General features: G+C 43.9%; 1 pseudogene across 1 annotated transcript; it reads right to left on the minus strand.

Moving 5' to 3' along the window:
• Window positions 1-20,759: 20,759 nt before the first annotated feature.
• On the minus strand, window positions 20,760-21,728 carry LOC308569112 (E3 ubiquitin-protein ligase NRDP1 pseudogene; annotated as a pseudogene). Its single transcript has one exon. The product of its transcript is annotated as an E3 ubiquitin-protein ligase NRDP1 pseudogene (transcript).
• Window positions 21,729-25,329: the final 3,601 nt, after the last annotated feature.

Genomic DNA, 25,329 nt, shown 5'->3' on the forward strand with positions numbered 1-25,329 from the left:
CTCGGACTGAAGGGTCCTGGGTTCGATTCCGGCCAAGGGCATGTACCTCAGTTGGATCCCCAGCCCCGGTCTGGGCGTGTGCAATCCATGTGTCTCTCTCACATCGATGTTTCCCTTTCTCTCTCTCTTTCTCCCCCTTCCACTCTCTCTGAAAAGCAATGGAAAAAAAATATTCTTGCATGAGGATTAAAAAAAAAGGGGGGGAATAAAAATATATTCATATTTGATTATATTTGCATAAAGAAACACTGAAAGAGTAAACAAGCAAACAAACAAAACTCATTAAAAATTATTACCCATCAAGCGAAAGAGCTAGAGGGGGCAAGGAGAGGAATAGAATATATTTGTGCATACTTTTTAAATTTAGTTTTGACTTTTGAGTCACGAAATACAAAATTAAATTAAGATAAAATTTACATGGAAGGTCAGGAGCCCCAATCAGTAGATTGGGTTCTATACTTTCCAGGTAGATCCTCTCGCCAATTGCTTCTACCAGCCCCACGAGTTCTAAACCGACTCTCCTCTCTTGCTCAAGTACTAAATTTTCTGCAGGCTCTACCTGTATTTGATGCAGGTCTCAGAAAACCCAACCCAAACTGACCTAAGTAAAAATTAAAAAATTATTGCCTGATTTACGCCAAAAAGTCCAGGCATAGGCCTTCAGGCACAGCTTGATCCAGGCATCAGACTGGGGAACATGAGGCTCCAGTCCTCCCCTCTACTCTCTCAGAGGTAGTTCTGTTCTGTAGCTGCCAATGGTCCCTGGCAGCGATAGGTTATCAACATCACAACAACCAACTACAGAAGAAAGACCGCTTTTCCTCTAAGAGCTCCAGGAAAAGTCCCTTAATTAAATCTTACGCGTTTTGATTGGCCTATTTTGAATCATGTCCCATCTCCCAGCCGCTCCACAGGAGTGGAGCCAGCTTCATCCGAAGAGCACAGGTAAAAGGAGAGGAAGAACTCCCTCCACCCCCAGTGGCAGGAAGGGATGTTCAATGCTGGGCAGTAAAAACACTAAACACCGACCCCCTCAGCAAGACCCCAGTCCACAGGGACTTTACTGCTCACTCCCAGGTTTGGGGGAGCTGACCAAAAGTGGCTTTTTACAAGAGATTTGAGACTCCTGAATTAAAATGAGTCTTCCCGCCCGAAATAGGCTATTCAGAGAACATTTTACTTTCCAAAGCAGGTCAGAAACACTGCTCTTTGAGTCAAGAAGGAGCTGAAGTTAAATAAAAATGACCTATATCCCTCAAACTGAAATGTATGGAACATTGGATGGGCAGTTGAACAGAACTGTCCTTCTCGACTTAGACAAAAACCTGTTTTTTTGTGTGTTACTATTTTGTTATAAACGCCCGGTAATGATTTGGGCCTTTAAACCCTCTTTTAACGAGTATTATTTCTGAACCGTGACCATAGCCAGGTTTTAAATAAATACACCACAAGGAAAGACTGAAAGGAGGCATTCTTTCCAGGGGAGGTTCTGCTCTGTGATTCCGTGGCTGGTCTCAATTAGCTTCCTGCCGCCGCCACGGATTAGTGAAAACGGCCGTGGGCGTAGGGGACATGCCCACAGGCCCGTGCAAGGCTTGCATTTCTTCTTCGTTTCTGGCACCCGGGACCGCCTCAGACCAGCACACGTAATCAGTTCGAGTGCACGAATAAAACTCTATATATAGCACGAGCGAATTCCAGGATGCAAACTATATATAGTCGAGCTAAATAACGAGTTCTGTCTCAAGCTCTTCGGCTTGGCAACGTTTAAAACATTAACCAGTTCTTCCAGTCGCTCCCTTGCTGGCCGCTGGTCCTCCCTGCTGCCTCCTTGGTGCGCCCTTACTTTCACGGGGGCTGCTTTCAGGCCTCTTTCTGGATTTCCGCTTCTGTCTGTTCCGTTCTGGGCTGTTTCTGTCTGACTTCCATGTGCAGAGACGGTGCTAGCATTTTCTAGGCCCGAAGAGCTCAGAGCAGCAGTCTGGTTGGGGAATTGCCTGGAATCTTTTTGGGGTTAACGTTGGGGTGCTGGTGGGGACTACAGAGGAGGGAGGGCTAAAGGACTCCCCCCAGGCCATCTTTTGGTGTGCCATGACCCACCTTTTGGTTTTCTTGTAGAAACTGCCAATTCTGGCAGGCACTTGCCCAGCCAGTTAAGCCAAGCTCAGCCTACAGAAGGCCTTTGGTTTTTCTCCGAAATGCCCATTTCCACCAGCAGGATATTAAGGGGTCCTACGAACATTTATTGGGACATTGGGGATGCAACGTGAACAAGGACTTTGTCCCCAAGTTGTTCATGGTTTAAAGTGGAGCCGGGGCAAAGGGATATACAAAAGCGAAAATGGAATGGGTGCAGTGGCTCTTCCCAGTCGCGCCTCCGCCCTGGAGTCTCGATCCACTCATACTTCATGTTTCCCACAGTCGGCTCGTTTAACAAATATTTACTGAGCATTGGCTCTGTGCTAAGTGCTGGGGCCGCAGCTTGCAGATTATCTGTCTTGAATTCTCCCTGGTTTCTCCTCTCCTCCCTCTTCTTCCCGCCTCCGGAGCGCATGCTGCCGTTGCCATGACGACCGGGCTGGACCGCCTTGGAACCTTCTCTCTTACTTTATGGGTACATGTCTCCCCATAAGGACATTACTGTACGCCAGCCAAACTGGACCTCGGGGGCTGTTCTTTAAATATACCATTAAGTCACGTAGAGGCAAGATTATGATGGCATTTAGTCGGGGAGCTAGGAATTCTCAAATTTTGCTTTCAACGAGCCATCTCTTTCTTTGAGGACTTCAAACAAACAAACAAACAAATAGGTGCACTAATGACAAAGCAAGGTATAGGAAAGCATTTTTAAAAATTTTTAATGTTTTTATTGATTTCAGGGAGAGGGAGAGAGTTAGAAACATCAATGATGAGAGAGTGATTGATCGGCTGCCTCCTGCACGCCCCCTACTGGGGATCGAGCCTGAAACCCGGGAATGTGCCCTGACCAGAATTGAACTGTGACCTCCAGGTTCATGGGTCAATGCTCAACCATTGAGCCACACCGCTGGGCAAGGAAAGCTTCCCAGACTGGCCTGAGAAACCTGCTTGACCACTAAGAGACTGGAAGAAAGATCCCCCAGCTCACATCTGTCCCCTGAGCCCCACCCAGGCTCTGATAGCCATCCGGCTGCCTGACATTTTCCCTTGGATGACTCACAGAGATCTTCATCTTATCAAACCCTCCATCCCGCTTCTTCCCCTAGTCTTCCTTCTTTCCCACCGTCCTCCCAGCCGCCCAAGCCAGACACCTGGGGGTCATCCACGGTCCTTCCCTTCCCTTGCCTCCCCCACACCTATTCCTTATCGAGTCCTGCAGCTCCACCTCCGACAAAAACCTCAAGGAGGTCCGCGACTCTTTATCTCTACTCCCAAAACACAGTCTTTCTGCCTGGATTATTTTAATAGCCCTTCTCCATAGAGCAGCTAGAGTGATCTTTGAAAAAGAGAGATCAAACCATATCACTTTGCTCTTTTAAACTCTTCATGGCTTTCCACCGTACTTGGAATAAAGTCCTTCCCCGCTGCCATGGCCTACAGGGCTCTGCCTGGAGTTCTCCAAGCACCCTGTCCAGCCTCACCTTGTGCACTGTCCGCCTGGCCCTCACGCCAGCCACGCTTTCCTTCCTTCGGCTCCCCCTGCCGCTCGCAAACGTCCACCTTTGGTTTCCTCTGGAGTCAGACAGCTGCCACGGGCCCTGGCTTCCCACCAAGCTCTTTTCCCAACTCTAAGCCTTTTTCACTCTCAGCTCCTTGGGCCTGGGACACATTTCCCCGGACCTTTGCCAGCCCTTCACACTGTGGCTGTTTCTTTCTCAACCTGGGGGTCTCGTTTAAATGTTACCTCCGCAGCCAGGTCGCCCACTGTGCACTCGACCCGAGGTCGCCCCCCCCCCCCCCCCCCGCCATTCACTCTCCATGGGCGCTCTGATTTTCCTATATACCGCTTCCCAGGACATGTAACTATGTTGTTTGTTCATTTGTGTATTTGCTAAGTTTGTCTTCTTAACCAGGAAAGTGGATTTCTTGAAGGTGGGGACTGGACCTGTTCTGTTCACGGTGCTGGCACAGCTGTTGGGTACCTGAGCGGGCCCGTCTGAAGGCCGCCAGCGCGCCTGCCTGATGGGGGGAGTGGGGAACTCTAGTCGCCTTCTCCCTTCACTCTGTCGGGGTCCTGATGGATGGACTTCCACTCGGACGGTACAAATGAGGACATTTTAATGAAGGGATTATTAACTGAAGCTCAGGCTGAGATACTAAAGACCAGCGAGAGCAGTGAGCAGGACCCAGGGACATGAGGGGCGAATGGGTGTTCGCAGAGCCCAGTGAGAGCTGGAGCTCTTGGGGAGAGACCACCCAGCCACAGAGGTAGCCTTGGAAGGACAGGCCACTGCCAGGTGAAGAAATTCCCCTCCCCTCTCTCCTCTTACTCTCCCATCTCTGATCCACGCCCCTCCTCGGCTAAGTCAGCTGAACACCAGCAGCAATGGAACCCAAGTGAACGGATCTGTGCGTAAGGGGCCAGCCCCCCGGAGCACAGGGGGGCAGTAAGTGGCATATACTCAGGACAGATGTTGGCTCCTCACAGCTGGAGCTCAGGCTCCTGTGCAACTTGCTCCAGTGACTTAGAGGGCAATCCGATTTGGAGTTTGTGCTTGGAATTTAGCTACCGTTTATACCATTATGTCTAAAGAAAAACCATTTGGATTTCTAAAGAACCAGCTTACTAATTAATAAACTTGGGAACACGACTCACTAAGGCGTTGGAGTAAACGAGTGGGCGAGGTGGTCTTATTAAGCAGCACAGCACGGCCCACTCAAGAAAAGAGAAGCTCCTATCATCTTATTTGGCCACCTCATAAATTGAATTACGGAGCATTTGGATGATATACATAGTAGCCTCACAAAATATATGAGACAAGCATTTGGCAAATTAGATTTCTAGGTTCGGTCGGTCAGACCAGTTACAGAGAAAATAGAGCTAGAATTTTTTTTTTTTTTTTTTCTGAGTCAAAAGTGCGTCAGGTCCTTGATCAAGTTCCAGTTTTCAGCCTGCTCTGAGCAGTTGTTGTGTGAGAATGTCCATTTCTGACTCATTTCCCTCTACAAATACAGCATCACACCAGGTGATTTCAGGGACATTGGTCATCTTGGGGTTTTTGTAAGGTTTTGCAGACACATGCCGAGGGGGAAAAAAAAGAAGTGAGATACAAATCTCCCTGAAAGCTGATGACAAAGTTTGGAGGGAAAAAGTCATGTCATCTTCGTAACCGTAGCAGTAGGAGGTGGGGCTGGGCTGCATGGCTGGGGAAATCTCAATATCCGCATCCAACTGCTCTCTACAAATCTGCATTTTAGAGCCTGACTTGAGTGCTTGGACAGCTATATCTCAAAAGGGGCAGAGGGGCCTTAGACAGAGAGGCAGCTGCCCAAAGTATTGTATGTTTGTGAATTAAGTGCTAGACCTGTGAATGGCGCTCCATTGTAGCAAATGGCAACCTCGTTTCCAATTCATTTTTCTCTTTGCTTAAAATCTCCTAAACATTGGGAACAAGAACTACCAATATTTCATTAGAATGTCCCCCCTTTGTCTACTCTCCGAACCATGTAATGAGAAAGCAGAAGATATATTTTGTGTGTTTATTGATTTATTTATGCTTAGAAAATTATAGAAGGCTCATTTAAAAGAGAAGCTGGGCCCTGGCCGGTGTGCCCAGTTGGCTGAGTGTCGTCCCACGCGCCAAGAGGTCGCTGGTTCCATTCCAGGCCAAGGCACATGCCCGGGTTACGGGCTTGGTCCCCAGTAGGGGGTGTGCTGTTCCTCTCTCTCCCTCTCTCTCGCTCTCTAAAAATCAATAAAAACACATTTTAAGAAGACATAAAAGAGAAGCTGAATTTTTACCCTTCCACTGTGCAGAAAAAGAGGCAAATTGCCCTAAGGCCTCAAATGTTTGAAACACAGAGGCTTATAAGGAACATTCGAATCTGCTCCTAATTACCTTGTGTTTTGAGATTCCTCAGACAAAACATTCTCTCCTAAAAGAACTAGATGCCACCTGGCCCATATTCCAAGAGAAGCAAAGCAGGTGGATGGTGAAGTGAAATATAAGGTCAGTGGAAAAACACTTGGAAAACCCCTTTGTAACAAGAAAGATCTTAATTAAATCACCCAGGACTTTATTCCATAATGGTATGCACCAGGTGTTTCTGCTTCCATTTAATCAGCTTAGCATTATTTCCCTTCTAGAAATGACACATGTGGTTGGGGTGTATCCAGCTGAAATGTGAATCAACATAAAGTGCAATGCTTTTTAAATGTGGGGAGTTTTTTCCCCAATGTATATATTAAAATGGCCTCGTTTCTTTCACTACCCATGCACCGACTTTAACGGGTCACCCAGGATAAAGGATGAACTAGAAATAAGGCAGTTCCCCATTTAGAGACACAAAAATACAGTAACCGTAGTTTTATGGAAACTGAGATTAAGAAATGCAAGGCATTTACTGGTTTCTCAGAAACCATTCATATGTGGGAGAAATATGTGTGAGCTTTGAGCTTTTGTTTATCCAAATATGAGGCATTGGTCTGACCGTGGATGGGAAGGGTTAGTGCGGGTCCTGTTTGGCAGGCTTCTCAAAAACCCATATGCTCTCTGACACTGATTATAATTATTTTTTCATCATTCCCAGCTTACGTTCTTGGCAGGAATGCGAGCCAGCGCTCTCCCTAGGAAGGTTCCTGCCGTGAAACCATCTTTGGCAATGATTCTTTAACAAAAGATCAGGGACTTGACATTTATTTTTAAGCATGAGAAGAAAATGTGTGCAATGTTGGAAGCAAATAAAGGGATAGGAAGAGCTTCTAAACGGTTGCAGAGAGGAGCAATGGGACGGGCAGAAATGTTGCAGGACATGCCAGTGGCTTTACTTTTGTGAAATAGCAACTAATGATTGGGTATGGAATATGTAGGCTACATAAGGTTAAGCTTTAATGTCTTTTTAAAGTAGCAAGGCCGGGGCGATGGGTTTAATTATTATTTTGGACCAGGTGTGTCTTATGATTTTATATTCCACTAATCATCAAGGAGATTGTTAAGACAGAGCTTGAAACAGAAATTTAGGATATTCTAAGAAACAGAAAAGGCGAACATTTTTGTTCTAATTGACAGACCAGCAGAGATTCTGACCCCGCCCCAGAAAGAGCATGTGCATTCAAATTAGTGAATTCATTCATCTGACTTGGGGGGTGAGTTCTTGGTGCAAAGGTTAAATAAAGTGCTTTGGATGCTTTCAAGGGGTGAGAATTTTTCATTTTCAAACTGTCCACTTACAGTAAGGAAATTTCTTCAAAATTAATTTAAAAAGCAATAGATGCAGGAAATGGCATAGCTGTCAGAAAATTACCAAATTAAACATAAAAGGGTGTCAGCTCCTCTCTTAAAGGGTGGTTATTTCAATCTCATGGTTTGGTGCACTGTAATGATGGGTTTCTCCATTAAAATCAAATGCAGAATATAATTAAGTCAATCCTCCGAGTTACATGTCTTTTAAAATTCCACGAGCTGAAGGACTCACCAGAGGAAGTGATAAGTACTTTAATAAATGTCTTCTACCATAAATTGAGTTCAGCGCAAACCTCACCATTGACAGTTGATAGCCACTGGACTGCTAATTTTTTTATATTTATTTACTTATGCTGAGTTGGACTCTTCTAATCTTTTGAATAAAGTTCCTAATGGTATTCCTCTTTCTTTCCTTTTCTCTTTTTAATGTTTTTTTAAAATTGATTTTAGAGAGGAAGGGAGAGGGAAAGAGAAACATCAGTATGAGAAGGAAACATTGATCAGCTGCCTCCTGCACGCCCCCTGCTGGGGACTGAGCCTGAAACCCAGGCATGTGCCCTTTTTGAGGGTATTTATCTGGAGGTTCAGGGGAGGATTTCGATAGAACATTCATGAGCTTTCCAGGTGTGTCCTTTCAGGTGTGTCCCTGCCGATTGGTCAGCGCCAGGGCGGGTGGGGGTCATTAGTCAGTGCAGCTGGGCCTGAGGTCAGCCCTGGCGTCGCTGGTCTGGTTTTGCTGCTTTTCTGGGCCTGGAGCTGCAACACAGCAGAGGCTGTTCTGGAGGCTGGGACGTCCAAGAGGAAGGTACAGGCCAGTTCAGTGTCTGGGGAGAGCCTGTTTGCTGGTTCATGGAAGGCTGTTTTCTTGCTGTGTCCTTACATGAGGGGGGGGGGCATTCCTCTTTCTGCCTTTGCAAAGACTTTAGCCCAACAGATGTGCCCATGTTTATGCATGAGGGTGAGATCAAATGAAAATTTTGATTTAAAAACGAAACCACAAATTATTGAAAACTGAAATGGCCCTGGCTGGTGTGGCTCAGCGGTCAGAGCGTCCGCCTGAGCACGGATGGGTCTCGGGTTTGACTACCCATCAAGGGCACATACCTGGGTTACAGGTTCAGTCTCCAGCCCGGTTGGGGGGCGTGTGGGAGGCAACCAATCAATGTGTCTCTCTCACATCGATGTTTCTCTCCCCCTCCCTCGTTCCTTCTCCCTCCCTCCCTTCCACTCTCTTAAAAAAAAAAAAAAAATCAATGGAAAATATAAAAGAAAACTGAACTGTATCACGGTAATGGACCTGTGAATGCTACCTCGAAATTCACTGCAGGGGGATAAATTACCCACCCTTGTAATAGAGTTTTTAGATATGAAAAATGTTTACTGTTTTTCATATTTTAACATGTAGATTGACATTCGGTTACAGAATCACAATTGAATTTCCATTTCAAGTTTTGATTGTAATTATTATATCAGTAAAAAATCACCCTTCTAGAAACCATCGCTATTACTTGTCCTTGGGGTCTATTTCTGCCTTCTTGGTTTGACATTAATCAATGGTTTCTCATTGCAAATGAAGATGCTAATGAAAATGGAGAGAAAATAATAACAATTCTCCACTGCTAGGCAATTCTCCACCAGGATGGAAAAAAGCTAGAGAATCTCCATTCATTGCCTACCTTATGCTCATTAGCACCACAGCGAACATTTACCAAATGGGCAAGGTTGCCTGCTAAACATTTCACATGCAGTCTCTCATGTAATTCTCATAAAAATCTTAAATATTCTCTATGTATTCTATATATTTAAGCCTGGCTGGTGTGGCTCAGGGGCTGAGCATCAACCTTTGATCCAGGAGATCTGTTTGACTCCAGGGCAGGGCACGTGCCCAGGTTGTGGGCCTGATCCCCAGCAGGGGGCGTGTAGGAGCCAGCCGATCAATGACTCCCATTATTAATGTTTCTCTGTCTCTCCCTCTCCCTTTCTCTCTCTGAAATAATTAAAAAAAACCAACATAGTTTTAAAAAATATTCTATATATTTAACAACCCAGTGAGAGGTAATATCCTCATTTTAGACTGAGAAAACTGAAGCTAAGGGAGCTTAAGTTACTTGCCCAAAGTCACACGGGGAGGAAGTCATCGTTCCTAACCATCTGTGTCAGCTGTGTCTTCCAGGAAGCAGACACTGAGATGGAGTTAAGAGTGCAAGGAGTTGATTTGAGTGAAATGCCTGTGAAAAGAGAAAGGGGGAGGAAGTGGGGTTGGACGGAGACCGAGACGAGGCTCTGACACTTGTGCAAGAAAAGCGGGGAGGAAACAGCACTGAACAAGAAGTGACTCAGAACACAGTGCAGATCTGACCAAGTTTTAGCAACTCGGTGAAAAGCTCTGGAGCAAAGCTTGCCAATTAGACCCCCGGGTTGGGCAGAAACGGTCTGGCCCTGGTTAAAAAACCATGTTCGGAAATTGTCTGGGGGCTATTCAGGAAGAGCGTGGCCTCGGCTCAGACACTGAGGTATATTCTGAAGGTGCTGCAGCTGGAGGCTGTCGGCTAATTGCTCTCCCTGCAGCTGGGTGGAAGTTCTTTCTTGTAGGGAGATCCAACTGGTGCATCTTGCTGACTGCCATACCTCACCCCGTTGCACCATGCAGATCCACTTCTTTTTTTAAAATATGTTTTTACTGATTTTAGAAAGGAAGGGGGAGGGGGAGGGGGAGGGGGGAAAGAGAGAGAAACATCTGTGAGAAACATGGGTCAGCTGCCTCCTGCACCACGCCCCCTACTGCGGAGATAGAGCCTGCAACCTGGGCATGTGTCCTTTAAGGAAATGACTCAGAGCATCACACTGCGGATTCGGTTTTTTTTTGTACTTTGGGTTCACAAGGGCAATAACATCTCCCAAATTACTAAGTCTGGCTACCTCATTTATTAGCACTTCCTAATCTTAGACACTGTGCTAAGTGCTTTGCATATATTATTCCATTTACTTCTCACACAAAAACCTCTGAGACAGGCACTATTGATATTCTCACCTCATACAAAGAAAACTGAGGCTTAATTGCAGCATCAGGAAGACCTGGGTGATGCGCAGCATCCGGATGGTGGGAAATAAGTAGCTAGGTGAGGCGCTAAGAAGGGAGAGGAAACACGGTTAAGAGCAACCTAACAAAGGCCAAAGTGCAGAATAAGAGGAGGAACTCAGAAAAGTGCTTCCCCAGTGCTTCCAGGGCTCTTATGATAAGAAACACATACATCCAGCTTTTCATTCGTTCCTGCTCTGCTTCCTTCCATGCACTGGGCATATATTGGGACAGGGAATGCAATGAGCCCGTGCAGCTTGCAGGCTACTGGAAGACAGAGAATTCAAATCCTGGTAGTATGAGGAGTGCTATCCTATAGAGCTGTTTCCTAGACTTTTCTGCCGACGGGGATCTCCTAGGTGACTTTGTTAAATATACAGATTATTGAGCTTCGCCCATGGAAATTCTGAGGTCTTGGCAGATGCTTGTTGACAAACAACATAGTGAGTCTTATGCTCAGGAAAGTTTGGGTGCGTGCCCAAGGGCTTTGAGAGATCGAAGGGGGGTGTCTACGCAGCCTGGGGAGTTCATGTTGGCCTCACGGAGGGGTGGCTGCTGAAGGCGAGGGATGGGGACAGGAGGTATGCCATCCCCCCGGCAAGGGGACCCTCGTGTTCCAAGGTGTGGACGGGTGAGCGAGCACTGAGCCATTTAGGAAGCTCAGAGCAATTCGACTGTTGGGGAGCACAAAGGATATAAAGGGAAACAGAAAGGATCGGCCTGCAGAGGAAGCTGAGGGCCAGATTATGAAGATCCTGGAATGCGAAGAAATTTATCTTTTAGGAGATGCTGTTTAGACTGCCTAGGCCTCTGTATGATTTATATTTTTGTGTACAGTACTTATATTCCACTTATTGTATTTATATAATAACTGCGTGGTATTTACATATGTATTTTTAGTATTAAATATCACTTATGTATTATTATACGATGACACGTTTTTATATTTCTACCATTTCTCTTTACTGAAATGAATTCAGTGAAGGTTTTAGACAAGGTTTGGTGGTATATTACAGAGGAACAAGAGCCTTGCTTGGTCGTCTTCTAAAGGGTGCTGGCCAGGCTGCCGGGGTAGACGCGGTCACGCTGATGAAGGGAATGAAGGTGAGGGAGCCCTGACGGAGGGGCGGGCGTCACAGAGCTGGGCCGGCAAAGACTGGGGCAGCCATCTCTTTTAACTTCTTTAAAACTCCTCTGTTCAGACCCAAAGAGGATTTATTTTCAACTTTTCTGTATAAGACTAAATGTAAGTGGAGTCACACCATATGTGTCCTTTTGTGTCCGGCTTAGTTCACTTAGCATAATGCTTCCAAGCTTCATCCATGTTGCAGCATCAGTAGTTTTAAACGCTCTCCAGCGCTTCCAATGTGCAGCCGAGCTGAGTGCACCCCCCCCTTTACCCCGGACGAGAATATTGAGGCTGAGGAAGTGACCGTCATGCGTCATCCCCTCACGGAGCGTGCGAGTTCCAGGCACTGTGCTGGGCACGGTGAGGCTGGCTCAGGGCCCACACATGGGAACTCAGGTCTCCTATTTGAATCTTTGGGAAGCCTCACAGGTTCCCTGTTATAATATTACCCTTCACCTTGTGTTTGAAAAACTTCAAGCTTCAACAGCAGTAAAATAGTATTTTCCACTCTGGGGCGATTTGGGGAACCAATTTTTAAGATGCTTTTATTTAGACTTCTATTTAGAATCATTTTCTATTCTCTAGTTAAATCTAAGTTAAATAATAACCATGAATCAAGCCAAACTATTAATTTAGTTGGGAATAGCTGACTTACAGTGATTAAGTTTACCCTCTATACCAAAAACTACCTGTAAATGAATTTAGAAAAAAAGCAGAAAATCCTCAAAATGCTATTTCTCTAAAAGATGGGTGGAAAAACTTCAGCCTTCAATTTAATTTCATCTGGCCATGGGACAAATAAAAAGAAATTATTCCTGAGGCCATAAAATTATAACCTTATTTTAAAGTATATAATAGCAATGCCCCTGTATACATTGTGTAACAAAAAACAGCCAATAAAGTCTAAAAATATTTTTTAAAAAGCAAACCAAAGAAACATTTTGTATCTCTTTAAAGATAAAATAATGAGTCCATTTTACTGGATATTTTTTGTGGTAAAATTTTTTATTTCATGTATTTTTTTATTTTGGTAAAACATACATGATTTAAAATTTACCGTTTTATTTTATTATTTTATAAAATATTTTTTTATTGATTTCAGAGAGGAAGGAAGAGGGAGGGAGAGAGAGAGAAACATCAATGACGAGAGAGTCATTGATCGAGCCCACAACCCGGGCATGTGCCCTGACCGGGAATCGAACCCCGATCTCCTGGATCCTAGGTCGATGCTCAACCGCTGAGCCACACCGGCAGGGCCTGAATAATATTGTATGTATATTCCACATTCTGTTTACTCATTCATTTGTTGATGGACATTTGGGTTGTTTCTATTTTTTGGCTGTTGTGAGTAATGCTGCTTTGAATGTGGGTGTAAACCCCCCTTTCAACTCTTTGGGGTATTTACCTAGATGTGAAATTACTGGGTCATTTGGTAATTCTATGTGAAATTTTTTGAGGAATGGTTTTTCACAGCAGCTGTACCATTTTACATACCCGTCAGCAATGCGCAAGGGTCCCAGTTTTTCAACATTTTCTCCAACTTAAGTAACATTTTAACCTTTATTTATATAACCCTTGATCTTAACATATCTTCTAACCCCGTCGTCTTTAATTTTTCTGCATTTCTAGGCTGCGTGGCCCTTTCTCAGTTCAACATAAATGTTTAAATTCTTATTCTATCTTAAACATACACCTTCTCTGATTATAAAAGCAGTATGTTCTCATGGAAAACTTACAATCCGTGTCTCTCCAGGTTTCACCAATCTGGGGGCGCTGATGCAGTCACATTAACAGTAATATCTGAAATTTTTCTGCCCCTTGCTGCCAGGCAAATCTGCCTCCCTCCAGCCGGCCTGAGCTGTTAGTTCCTGGGTCTTCAGGAGGCCCACAGGAGCTGGGGCACAGCCTCTGCTGCAGTTATTGGGGGAACCGCTGGAGGGCAGCAGCTCTCCTTCACCCCTCACCCAGCCCTGGGGCGGGTGCTGCCACGTGGGGAAGAGCCCTTCTGGAGTCGCCAGCTCTCCAAGGGCTGCGTGCCACCCAGACAGAAACGGGACTATCCCTCTTCCAAACTCTTGGCCACGCTTTGTCACCTGGGTTTCGTAGAGTCCCATGTGGAAACTCAAACACAAGTTGAATCCAAGATTAGTAACTGATTGAAAAAGTAAAAAAGAAAGAAAAGAAAGAAAGAAAAGAAAGAAAGAAAAGAAAGAAAGAAAGAAAGAAAGAAAGAAAGAAAGAAAGAAAGAAAGAAAGAAGAAAGAAAGAAAGAAAGAAAGAAAGAAAGAAAGAAAGAAAGAAGAAAGAAAGAAAGAAAGAAAGAAAGAAAGAAAGAAAGAAAGAAAAAGGCCTGAGAGCTGATAGCTGGCAGTTAATAGCTGACCATAGGGTGTGTCTGATTTGGCAGCCTGGTCTGTAAGTCCATGCAACTGACATGCCCCCCAAATCCTGTGGAGTGGGAGAGGGGTAGCTTTCCAAGGAAAGGATGGGAGAAGACTCCTCTCTACCTCTCCTCCTCCAGAAGTAACAGATGGCCGCTTACATGAGACTTTCCCCTAGGAGTCTAATGTTTTCCTGCTATAGGAGACCAAATAAAATTCGATGGTTTTACGAGCACACTTGAGAAAATTGTCACCTTCAAGTGATGGATGGCTTAATTAGAATTAAAAAAACAACAACCCACCTCAACGCACAGCATTATCCAAGTTGCTGGAGGTACCATATTCTTGGTTTCTAGGAGACACGGAAATGATTCACTTGTATTTTTAATTTGCAAGGAGATGGTGCCAGGTTTCTAGTCTGAAACTGAAGCCACATCTTTACCCATAGGTAGCGTCACACAGAGAGGCCCATGTTGGAGAGGAACCAAACGTGCCCAACATTGTTCCTGATATTTACTAGTCATGATACTCTCACAGTCCTGGGTGCTTCAGATCAGATGTGGACTCTTCTTTTTTTAAAAATAAAATTATTTACTGCTTTGAGAGAGAGAGGCAGAGAGAGATGGAGAGAGAGAGATTCGTTCCACTTATTTATGCGTTCATTGGTTGCGTAGCCCACCTGCTGGGGGTCTGGGGGCTAATCTCTCCCCTACCTCCCCCTTCAAATTCTAAGCCATTTGGAAAGCAGATCTAGGGACGGCTTCCTAGAAAACTGTTTGGAGTACTGTGGTTTTAGCCTGAGGCTAAGTTAGGGCTTCCCTCATTCCTCTCTTATCTAGTTCTTCCAACCCATCTTCAGAGAATTGGGTCTGTAAGATGACACTCCCTCAGCCAGAGGTACCTAGGGTCAGGACCCGTCTAATAAACCCTGTCACCAGCAGCACAGAACGCAGCAACTAGAGTTGGTGGTATAAGCCCCTGACTCCCTTCTTCAGTGCAGTGCTCCTGCTTCCCAAGGCTTGTCCTGATGTCACTAATCACAGAATTCGCTCTTCTTTGGGAATATAAGAGTCGCCCCCCTTCTTGGGTTCTTACCTCCTTTCCTCTGGCCTTAGCACCTCACCCCAGTTCCTCCCAGACCATTCATAGCACCTTACCCAAGGGGTTGGCACATGGCTCTGGCTGCAGAGTCCACCTCAACTTTCTGAACTGAATTCAAACCTCCTGTCCCCTTCCTCAGGTAATGCCATCTTCTAGGTCACTCTCCTTTCTCAGAGCCTTCACACCGGCTGCTCCCCCAAATGGAATGCTTTTCCCTGTTATCTTTCTTGACTAGCTTTTCGTCTTCCTTTGGCCTCAAATATGACTTCAACTTAAGTATTAGCTCCAGCGATGTGGTTCCTGCCAGTTCTATGAAACTAGGACTCCCACTGTGACCTCCACCTCAGGCACTGGTTTCACAACCAACAGGAAGAATCGCTGTGTTTTAAATGAGGACTGATACAAGACAATAGAATGTGTTTACAGCTAAAAACTGAAACGATGAAGTACATTGAAATGTCCTTTCAAAATATACTATAAGAGAAAAATTGTCCCAAACCTGGACTGGGGAGAAATGAGCATTCCTAATGAAATGCTTGAGGAGTGTTCTGAAATTTAACTGGCTTATTTTGGGAAAATGGATCATCCATTTAACTGACTCCAGTAACCTTAAACATTCTTTTATATGCAATCAAAAAAGATTAACTTCTCAATTTTCTTATAAAATATTTCTACCAAGAGGCAATCTTTGAATTGGTCTGCTACAAGCCTTCCCCTGGCAGTCAATTGTAATAAAACTACAATGTGCTTATAACTAAATTGTCTAAAAATTTTTGCTTTGCTTTTAACAAAAAAATAACAGCTATAGTTCCTTTACTTGCTATATTTGTTCATAACTTGATTGTTCATAACTTTTCCTTAAAAGTAACTGCAAGGTATTAAACTGTGAGCCCCCAGTAGGACAGGGACCAGGTCTGCATTGCCTGTCCCCAGGAACAATTAGTACAGGATCTGGCAAATAGTCGGAGCTGCCATGATATTTGTTAAATTAATGAGTAATCACCGAACAAGAAAAATTTGTGTGCACATTTACAGACTAGATAAAAAAACTAATGTGAATCTCCTCTTTGCGTGCGATGGACTTCAGAACATGCTACCCCAAAGTGTGCCACCTTGGCATACTGACTATTTTAAGCTGAAGGAATGTGAGAAAAAAGCAGAAGCAGGCCCTGGGTGGGTAGCTCAGTTGGTTAAAAAAGTCCTCCTGATGCACCAAGGTTGTGGGTTCGATCCCCCGGTCAGGACACATGCAAGAATCAACAAATGAATGCGTAAATAAGTGGAACAACAAATCGATGTTTTTCTCTTTCTCTTCCCCTTCCCCTCTCTCTAAAATCAGTTTTAAAATAAAAAGCAGAAGCAGTAAGATAATTCTGACCTTCACCTCGCCCTTCTGCCCTGAAACAGGTCATAAAACCCTCCGGTGAGAGGTTTATCTCAGAGGTTGTCTCTGAAGGGATGCCAGGAGGAAGCCGAACAAGCAGGCCTTGCCAAGTTCCCCCGTTTACTGCACTTACGTCATACTCCTTAACTTGCCCTATTTCTGCACCACTGCCCACTCTTCCTCAAACCTGGAATAAATATACTCTGGTCCAACTGTTTCTCCGGGTCTTTTTTTTTTTTAAATCCTCACCCAAGGATATTTTTTCCATTGCTTTTTTGAGAGGGTGGAAAGGAGAGAGTGAGTGAGAGAAACATCGATGTGGGAGAGAGACATCGATTGTTTTCCTCCCGCATGGCCCCGACTGGGGCTGGGGATGGAGCCTGCAATCAAGGTACGTGCCCTTGGCTGGAATCGACCCTCCAGGCTGCGGGCTGACGCTCTGACCACTGAGCAAACCAGCCAGGGCTGTCTTTCCCTTTTAAAGTTGAGCAAGTGGCCCTCTTTTGGCTTCTGCAGGGGCCATCCTTTGTACTAGACAGATTGTCTGGGAGTGCACTAAAAGGATTAAGTGATTCGCCTTGGCCCTTGTACTCCATTAGTGACAGAATGACTAGTTATAAGTCATTAATGGCTCTACTTAAGGCTTCTCTGTAACTTCTAAAAGAATGCATTGCAAATACCCTGTGTAATTTTTACTCACTTTATGCTCTCTCATTTAAAGTGTCTTTTATTGTTTTCCAGATGCAACCTTTCTCCAATTTAAAAAAATTGTATTGCTGAATCTTTCATTGATCTAGTAACTGCTCAGGATGCAACAGGCCTCCTGCAGGTCTTCCTTCCCTTTGCGGGTGCGGGCTGTCAGTTATATGAATGTGAGCCTAAGGACACTGGACGAGAAATTTTTAGCATTGCGCCATTCAAGCAAATGTTCAGTGTCCAACGAAAGCTAATTCTATATGGGACAAAAATAGATGGAAATGTGTTATTTGTGGTTCAGCTTGGCTTGCTTTTTTGGCTTAGCAAAGAACTGATTTCATTTTTATATTTTGCTATATATTCTTTACAGTGACTTAAAAACATAGTATAGAATCTTTACAAAGAGTATCTGTTATGCCCCAAAGGGATATTTAAAAGGCTTTAAAACCAAAATATAATGCTATTCACTATAGTGCTGCTTTCAGTATAATTTGGGTGTGTTTATTTTTAAAAGACTATTTTTTCACTGATTATAAAACTAAATAATATATGTCTATTGTGAAAATTGATAAAATGCATGAAATAAAAATGATCATTAATTGCAAAACCCCAAGGTAATCACTATTGACATTTTGGGATATATTCTTTCAGTACTTTTTCTATAGTCAGGGACAATTTCAAGGGCACGGGACCTATACATTCACACAGGACTCGTGTTCATAAGGGCCCTACACTTGGTATAAGGCTCTCCTATTGCTGTTTGGAATTATTAATAATTTTTGAACAAGGGGTACTGCATTTTCATTTTGCTCTGGGCCCTGCAAATTGTGTAGCTGGTTCTGTTGACAGATGTTTATGCACACATACTGATTATACACAGTATACACATATGTATGTTATATACATACATTATATACATCTATAATATTTATAACTTGTGCTATTAAAATCCTCAACTTCTTTGTAAATGTTATTTTTAGTACTGGTATAATAGTTCACCATATGGAAACATAATCACTTATTTATGTTTCTATTTTTGCACCCTAGATTGTTTAAAAGCATGTATTGTTATAAACAATGATGAGAAACATCTTTTTGTATTATTTAAAAAATGTATTTCCAATTATTTCCTTAAATAACATCCCACAAGTAAAGCTGAAGGGATTGAGGGATAGAAACTTTTTTAGACCTTTGTATTTAAATTGTCAAATAGCTTTCCAGAAAGATTGCTGTTACCCGCAGAGGGCAAGAAACTCCCTCTTCACACCCTCAGCAGCAAAAAATATAACTGAAAAATATTTGGTAATTATGTAAGTTAAAATATGCCCTGGCTGGGTAGCTCAGTTGGTCAGTGTTGTCCTGATACGCCAAGGTTGTGGGTTCAATTCCCAGTCAGGGTACATATAAGAATTAACCAATGATGCATAAATAAGTGGAACGACAAATCCATGTTTCTCTCTCTCTCCCTCCCTCCCTCTCTCTCTCTAAAATCAATCAATAAAAAAAGTTAAAATATTATTCAATTACTTTAATTTCCATTTCTTTAACTGCTAATAAAATGTTTTAAAATATATATTTATTGTTTGGGGAAAAGAATATTTTCTTTTTCTCATGACGGGGAAGGTGGCAGCAAGTGCCTACCACAGCAGGTAGTCGGTCCTTGTGGGTGCCCTTCACATTTGCTTTCTTGGTCTGGAGGCTTTTGAGGCGGGGTGTAGAGCCTTCCCTGCCTACAGTGGAATCCCAGATTCAAAAGCAAAGATGGAACAAGGGAGAAAGGTGCGTATCTTCTGTGGAAGATGTTGCCAAACCGCAGGAGCACAGGACTTGGAACTTGGGGCAGAGGCAGACCCTGGAAAAAACAAAATTCAGATCATTGGAGAGTGTTGGCTGCTACAGAACAGGAGACAGGAGGGAAGCATGTAGGAGGGCACACAGGCCAGGAAGATGTGAGGTGCCCACTAATTGCAGATATCCTCCTAAAACAGAGGCTAGTTCTAAGACAAGGACAAGTGACAAAGTAAGGGGAATTAAGGTAAGACAAAGGTCAGAGCAGGGGAGAAACCTGCACAAGAAGGGGAGTGAATTAAGAATTTAGAGAGTTGAGTGAAATGTTTATTATTAGTGCAGTCAGCACCAATGAATAGCACGTATAACACAACCAGCAACCTGCAGAGCCACTAGTGCGAAGGGCGGGGAAGGTTGAACTGAGCGTCCTGGCTCCATCTGAGGGTGACAACAGCGGGGTACAGGCCTTGGTAAGGCAGGCAGGGCAGCAGGAGGTGGAAGAAATATAGTAACCAGACGAAGTATGGCAGCGTTTCCAAATTCCTTAGCACAATGTCCCGGAGCTGGAACATGTGACAGATCCCTTCTCCCTTCAGGCTGTATCCCTCCCTTCCCTCCAGTCCCAGACCTACAGCAAGCGGGCCTGGAATAAAACTCCAGGAAGAGAAGAAGCTGTTCCATGGCCATCTCTCTTCAACCCCACTCCCACTGCATATTAATCACACCCTCTATCCCTCCCCTTCTCTTACTCTGCCAGTCACCTAGGGGCCAAGGAATGCCCCTGGGTACCCTAAAATGGAGTGAAAGTCCTTAAGGGGCATGGGTGAGACAGTACAGCTTGTACTCGGAGACAAAGACAGAATTCCTATCCCACCTTGCCTGGCGAAGCTCAGAACCTGGCTATACATCTCCAAGGAAGTGGGGGAGGCCTAGCTGGGTTGGCTCAGTGGATAGTGTGTCAGCCCACGGACTGAAGGGCCCTGGGTTTGATTCCGGCCAATGGCATGTACCTTGGTTGTGGGCTTGATCCCCGCCCCAGTTGGGGTGCATGCAGGAGGCAACCAGTCGATGTGTCTGTCTCACAAGGATGTTTCTCTGTTTCTCCCCGCTCCCCCCCAAAAAAAAGCTATGGGGGGGGAGTGGGAGGGAGTGAAATGTAAACAACATGGTCAAAGGAAATTATCCAAATAACTAGTTAAAATCATGAGGCCGGAGAGGGACGACTCTGTGCCACAGAGGCAGTTGCCTGCCTGATTTCAGCTGCTTCCTGCTGAGCCATATTTACCCCGAGTAACCCCTGCTCCCACTCCTGTCATTCCCTGGTTAAGAGGAAGTGTAGGAGAGAAGGGCTCATCTGGAAATGTTCGGCATCCCAACCTGCAGACCCAGTGGGAGCTGGCACCTTTAAGGTGAGCTAAACAAGGTATTGCTCAGCATAGGGGTCCACGCTTCACCAACAGCCATCAGTTACTGGCTCATTATTTCTAGGCTTTTGGTCCCAGCCTTACCAATTTTCTTTAGGATGTCTGCTCCCCAGAGCTGCCCTCTGAGTATTTTAAGTCAACAGGCCTATCTGCTCAGGTTCCCTGGTTTTGAAGGAGTAGAATGATTTAAAGTTTCTCACTCCACCCTGATCCTCTAGAGAAAATGAGTATGTGCTTTCTGAAAACATCTGGAACCAGGGACCCTAGGCAGGAAAATAGATAAGAGGTGGGGATTTTCCTAACCAGACTGAAAATTTACAGACATCTTAGGGGAAGAAATTAGGCAAAAGAAGGGAATCTGGGTTTCCCACCTGCAAGGCTGACCCTGCCGAGATCTAGATCTCTTCCACGCCATGGGAAAAGATCATGACGAGCCCCGGCTCCTGCACCATGTCATCGCCCATGTGCTGGTTCTCACAGGCCATCACAACAACGGCCTGCTTGCCAGGGATGTGTTTGGCCACATAGTTCTTATAGTACCTCCGGTTCATCTGTCTTGTCTCTAGCGTGGCCAGACCCTGGGGCCAGCTCCTCTCATGGGCATTTTCTATCAGCTCGTTGACAATAGAGGCAGGACAGCCACTCTCCACCAGGGAGCGCTCGATCACAGCCTGGAGGACGGCATCTGGGGTGGAGATCATCCCTCCCCAGCGGGTCACTCTTGCTGGCTGCAGGGAGTTCACCCACTCTAGGATCTCATCGTCTTCAGTTGTCTCCTCCAGGTGTTGAAGCTCAGGGTTGACACTGTGGATCGCTGCCAGGTAAGCCTTCAGCTGCTGGATGGCTCGCTTCTGCTCTGCCAGCTGGTGCTCGTATTCGGCTGAGGTCTTCTCCAGCTCTGCGATGCGAGTCTGCTGCTGCTGCACCACTGAGCGCAGGTGCGTAACGCAGGGGTGGTTTGGCAGCTCATCTTTGGGCATCTCCAGGCCGTCGCCCTGTTCACAGGTCACAGGCCGTCTTGGGTTGTGCTCACAGTCGCTGAGGTGAGATGTGAGGTTGTCAAGCCGGACAACAGCACTGCAGCCAAATACAGCGTTGTCGCAGGTAATCTGCAGCTTGGACAGCATGTTCTGCATGATCCGAGGTACCGGGCTCAGGTGGGCAACTGTCACTACACTCCGGTCCACCGGACACGTCTGCTGCTGGGAGAACCACTGGGTGATGCAGGCATTGCAGAAAGCGTGCTCGCAGAGAGGCACCTGGACTGGTTCCTCTAAGACTCCACTGCAAATAGGACAGATAAGATCTTCGTCCACGCCCCCCTGGAAACGGGTTACATCATACCCCATGTCTCATCACCGACACCCGGGCCCTTCCCAGTGCTGGGGGCAGGCTCCCTGTTCATAAAGCTCCAATCTGCCGATGCCCCAGCTCAGTGCCACTCAGCAGATGCTCCCAGTAACCCATCTCGCTGGCTATTCTCCATCTGAAGTCTTCCTTCCCAGTGTTTAGCTCCATTGCCAAGGGGATGGATGTGACGTCACAATCAGGAGCACTGGCCTTGGAAGCAGTCTGGAGCTGAGGCCACAGCGCTGTTCCTCATTTTATATATTTATTTATTTTAATTGCTCATTTTAATTTCACATGGTATTGCCTTAGAATGCAAACTTCTCAGCATAATTTTTAAGGTCCTCATGTCTTACTACTCTAGCTTTATCTTCCGCCGCTCCTCTCCTTCATGGACCTCCATGAATGCAACTAACTGTGATTTCTTTAAAAAGGCACAAATTTATGTTTGCTTGATGTTCCATTTTAAAAAGGTAAGCTTTTTAAAATGAAGCAATATACATACAGGAAAAAGTGCAGAAATCTCAAGTGCACAGCTCCATCTTTCTAGGTTATTTAATGTCAGCCTAGAGCAGCTCTTTGACCAATACAGTAAAAAAGGCAACACCCTAAAGCCTTTTGGTTGATATAGAAGACCTTCATCACTGAAAGAAAGAGATAAGAGAATAATGCTCTGCAAAGGCTCACACGGGATTGTGGGGATAAGTCGTGAGAAATTGGATGGCACATTAAAATTCATGAGGAAATGCCAATAACAAAGTGATTATTATGCAGGATCAGGGGGTGGTTGTTTTTTCATCATTATAGAAAGACAAAGTCATTATCATGATCTGCCACGTGTTTTTCCTTTGTTATTAGATAGTGGGACAGGCCTATTAAATGTTTTGTGTTACCAGGGGAATGGTCACAGTGGTGAGGAATGGTGGCTGCGGTGCACGTGGCTTTCTATGGTTCTAACTGTATGTGCATTTAGACCAGAGAAAAGGAACACGTTAAAAAGAAGGGCAGGATGGCCGGGGGTGCTTTTTCTTGTGACTACAAAGAACTGAGTATATTCTTCATCTAACTGGCCCTTGCTTCATGCTTTACACCTGCCAATTCCGGAATAAACAAAACTGGTATTTGCATTTGGAACCTCCCTGGTCAAAAGGGGTAAAACGTGACTTTAGAAAGGTATTAACATCAGCAGAAAAAGCAACCTGGAAAAATAGTCCTATAAACATCTGTGCAGTGAGGTCAAAAATTCCTCACACTAAATAATTCCAATACAGAAAGGAAATATTGGAATTATTTTCTCTCGATTTGTTTAAACTGTTCAGAGTTTTTAATCTCAATGAATATATATGTTTATTTTAAAATGTTTAATTTTATTATTTTAAAAAATCTGTTTTTATAATGTTTTCTTGTTTCATTATGGTTTCTATTATCTTTTTAATAATTTAAAACACCCTTATAGTCTCTCTTAGATTTCTCTATTATTTCTAGTTCTTGGGGGACAGTTTTCCTGTTTGTTGGGGTTCCTGATCTTTCTCAGGATGGCCTATTTCCTCATGTGATGTGTAATCCTTTTTTGTAGTGAGCTCATCTTCAGTAGGGGATGCTTATTTTATGGAAATTCCTTGCACCCTGAAAGTGTCCTCACAGGAGACTGTCCCCACAGAAAAGTTTTTTATTTTCCTGTAAATTTGCATTCCCAATTTGTTTCTAGCACCTAGATATTTCCATTTCTTATATTCAAGACCGTGTATATTTTTGTTGTATAAGGCAAGACTAGATTTAATTAATTCAGATTTAATCTACCAGGTTTCTAAAAGTCCCATGAGGTAAAAAGAGGAATTTTTGCTTAATTTACAATTAAATGAAAAGAGACACAGCTAATTCAAAGTAAAAAATTATTGCATATGTTTAACATCACTGTCATAGGGATATGCATATCAAAACCTTAATGACATGCCACCACTACCTAATAGAAAGGGTCAAACAAACAAACTGACACCACCAAGTTTTAGCAAGGATGTGGAGCCACTGGAATTCTCACGCATGACTGGTGGAAGTGCAAAATGGTCCAGTCTCTTATAAACATACATTGCAGATCACTCAACATTGCATTTCCACTTCTAGAGAAATGCATGTGGATGACCACCTAAGCACCTGTATGTGAATGATTATAGTGACTTTATGCATAATCACCAAAAACTAGAAACAACATAAATGTCCTTCAGCTAAGGAATTGCTAAACAAGTTGTGGTACCTTCACACAACTTGTGAATAGAGGAATACTATTCACTAATAAGAAGGATTCAATTATTGCTACATACTACAACTATATTCAAATATAGATGAATCTCAAAGTAGCTATGCTGAATGAAGGAAGCCAGACCAAAAAAGTGTACATACTGTATGACATTTTGGAGGAGGTCAAGCTATACAGACAGACAACAACTCAGTGGTTGTCGGGGTCCAGAGGTGAAGGAAGGGCTTGTCCATAAAGCAGCACAAGGGCATTTGTTAGAGTGATGAAACCGTTTTACATCTTTATTATAGTGGTGATTACAAACCATATGCATTTGTCAAAATTCATAAAACTCACAACTATACACCAAAAAGGATGAGTTTACCATTTGGAAATTATGCCTCAATAAACCTAACTCCCCTCCCCCATGGATTTATAAACCATGCTCATCACAGATGTTAATACTTAAAAGCATAAGCTCCTTTTTCTCTAATGAAAACATTGTATCATAACTGAGAAATCAATAAGGACAATAAAAAATATTAAAGTGAAAAATATTTGTAATATAAAATCTATGTGCCTTAAAATAAGTAATACTAAATATGTACAGTATTTAAATGATTGTATTAGTAATTTTTAATCTTTTTCACTTTTTGGTTTTATGAGTTAAACATCAATGAAAAGTTTTTTGTTTTTTTCTGAGTAGTACTGTTTCATTTTTCTTTCAAATAATGTGGATGCTGAAGTTTCTCAAACCCAGCTTGCCACCTTCAGGCAAGTGAAAGATCTACAGAGACCATCACCACAGACAGAACATTAATTTCGCAAATTTCTCAATAATCCATAATTAACAACATCTTGATCACTCCACTAGTGCCTTTGTGAGGTTTCCTCTATCCAGAATCTTTCCCTGGCATTTCTTGGAATCTTCCCAACTTTCAAAGCTCAGTTCAAATCCCACTAACTCCAAGAAGCCTTCCCTGATCACTCTAGCTAGATTTTCCTCCTCTAAATATTTTATCTCCTCAAATACATGAAATGCCGTAGAAGGTAGTGATCAGATCTTGCACATATTTTTATGCCTTTGTATGGCCTTTTAAAAGGGTGCATATAAGCTTATGCATTCTAATACTGAAGGAATACATGAATGAATGAATGAATCACTGATTGAATGAATAAGAAGTTAGAGTAATCATTGAGCTTTCATTTGAAAGAGGCCCTATTTTACTAACAGAATAATGGGAATCCCACACATTTATTCAAGATCATACGCGTATGTGTAAAGCACTAATGTCCATTGACAATGGCTAGAGAAGTGCCTCGGTCTTTACTAACTTCTCAAATTATATCATTGATGAATGAAATAACTGCTTGGTGACTGTCCC

This window comes from Miniopterus schreibersii (genome assembly GCF_964146895.1).
Source record: "Miniopterus schreibersii genome assembly, chromosome: 16".
Lineage (NCBI taxonomy): Eukaryota > Metazoa > Chordata > Mammalia > Chiroptera > Miniopteridae > Miniopterus > Miniopterus schreibersii.